The 2,549-nt window shown below is 39.9% G+C and overlaps 1 non-coding gene across 1 annotated transcript; it reads left to right on the forward strand.

Annotated features, from left to right (window-relative positions):
- Positions 1-504: 504 nt before the first annotated feature.
- Positions 505-584, forward strand: Trnam-cau. Its single transcript has one exon. It is a non-coding gene; the product is annotated as a tRNA-Met (tRNA).
- Positions 585-2,549: the final 1,965 nt, after the last annotated feature.

Raw genomic sequence — 2,549 nt, forward strand, 5'->3', positions numbered from 1 at the left:
GGCTTAGTTATGACACTTTATAGGTTTTCGGTTTTCGCCATTTTGTGGGCGTGGCAGTGGGCCGATTTTGCCCATTTTCGAACTTAACCTTCTTATGGAGCCAAGAAATACGAATACCAAGTTTCATCATGATATCTCAAGTTTTACTCAAGTTACACCTTGCACGGACGGACGGACAGACGGACAGACAGACATCCGGATTTCAACTCTACTCGTCACCCTGATCATTTTGGTATATATAACCCTATATCTGACTCTTTTAGTATGAGGACTTACAAACAACCGTTATGTGAACAAAACTATAATACTCTCTTTAGCAACATTGTTGCGAGAGTATAATAAATATTATATTCATCACAAAGAATGAGTATTGTTTATACGCGGAATATCAGCTATTATCTAGATTTTTGAAACGCGCATTCCCATCCGCAAATACGAGTAAAAGTATGTACGCGTGTTTTTCTTACCGGAGCACAGTTCCGATTTTGCAGTTTGTAGATAAGAAGCAGAATGGCGCTGTGGAAGCGTGCTGGGCCCATAACCCAGAAGTGCGAAGGTCCGAGGATCGAAACCTTGTTCTGCTATTTGCTAACTTCAAAGCATGTTATTTATTTTTAATAAAAAATAACTAGTAATAGCACAAATGGTTAAGAGTAATAACTTAGATCTAGCGTTAAATGCTAGTAAACGAATAAGACAATGCATCTCTAATTATTTTCAATTCTCGTGCAAAATTAATTTAACCAAGGAAAAATGTTAACTTCGGTTAAACCGAAGCTATACCATAGTACCGCTCACCGGTGCATTTCTTATAGCAAAAGAACATAAAAAGATCTTTATCTTTATTTTTATCGATCATTTTTCATGGCAGAAGTATGCTAAGTTACTTGCGTTGATTTGCGCAATAATTTATGACAAAGTTCGAAAAACATATCTTTGCCAAATAAAACAGTTTTCTTACGAGATTCCGACTTCTTGGAAAGAAAAGGAGAATTAACGCAGCTCGTGCTCCAAGTAGAGGAATTCTTTTCGTGTCATTTCTGTTCAGCATTGTTTGGCATTCCATCATGGAACGACTTACGCCTGAATAATGTTTTCAAATCGTTCAACTTTATTACGAAAGTTCACGATCTATAAAAAATGTGTTTCGCTTTCAGTTATGGTCAACATAATCGGCTTACTGAGCATACTATTCGCAACACCATCACCCATCTTGAGACCAAGCAATCATTATTTGATAATATTCGACTGTTTAGACCACGAGCAGCACGCCCTGAAGAAAATATAGCTAGCGTAGCTAAGACCGTGGGGAGTCCATTCGGCGCCGTTCGCAGGAACTCAGACGTATGGAACCGCACCCCGCTCGAAATTCCGAAGCGCCACCTGAATATTATTCAATTGGTGTAGGTTTGTGCGCCGGTGGAATCATCGGTCCATATTTCCTCAAAAATGATACCGGTGGGAAAGTAACCGACAATGGTGACACAATGGTATGGCACTTTGAAAACGGACAATTTGATGCCTGAAACTAAAGCTCGTGATCTCGGATATTGGGTTTCAACAAGACGGCTCCATGTATGGGAACATCGCATCAGTCAATAGATTTGTTGAGAGAGCACTTCAGTGAGCAGATAATTTCACGTTTAAGGCCGGTCAATTGGCCGCCAAGTTAGTGTGATATTATACCGTCTGACTTTTTCCTGTGGAAAGTCTGAAGTGTGTGCAGTGAGTCCCGCTCCGATTCAAGCCTGGGAACAAATCAGGATGCGTATCATTCGAAAGTTATATACATTTTGCTACTTCGGACTGAGTAGGCAATTGAGAAGTCAAGTTCTCTCTCGACGAACAAACACCAAACTCTATAAGTCGCTCAGCATCCACGTCCTACAATATGGGTCAGAGCCTTGGACAATGACGAATCGATGTTACGAGTTTTCGGGAGAAAACTTCTGCAAAAGTTTATGGTCCCTTGTGCATTGCCAATTGAACTTTGAGATATACGACGACATTGACATAGTTCAGCGAATTAAGGGTTCTGTTCCTTTATACTGTTAGAATTAATGTAGAAACCCACTTTACTATTGGAAGGTTTCGAAAAAGACCCAAAAATAATAATACCGCTCGACGTTCGGAGAGCTCGGAGTGCACACCTGGTGTATGCTTTTTCAGTATTTCAAAGTTTAAACGCGTTTTTGTCAAAACACACTTTTTTAAACTGGCAACAAAGTTGCTAAAGAGAGTATTATAGTTTTGTTCACATAACGGTTGTTTGTAAGTCCTCATACTAAAAGAGTCAGATATAGGGTTATATATACCAAAATGATCAGGGTGACGGGTAGAGTTGAAATCCGGATGTCTGTCTGTCAGTCCGTCCGTCCGTGCAAGCTGTAACTTGAGTAAAAATTGAGATATCATGATGAAACTTGGTACACGTATTTCTTGGCTTAATAAGAAGGCTAAGTTCGAAGATGGGCAAAATCGGCCCACTGCCACGCCCACAAAATGGCGGAAACCGAAAACCTATAAAATGTCATAACTAAGCCGTAAAT

The sequence above is a fragment of the Bactrocera latifrons genome, unplaced genomic scaffold, assembly GCF_001853355.1.
Source record: "Bactrocera latifrons isolate USDA-ARS-PBARC rearing strain unplaced genomic scaffold, ASM185335v1 scaffold_66, whole genome shotgun sequence".
Taxonomy (NCBI): domain Eukaryota; kingdom Metazoa; phylum Arthropoda; class Insecta; order Diptera; family Tephritidae; genus Bactrocera; species Bactrocera latifrons.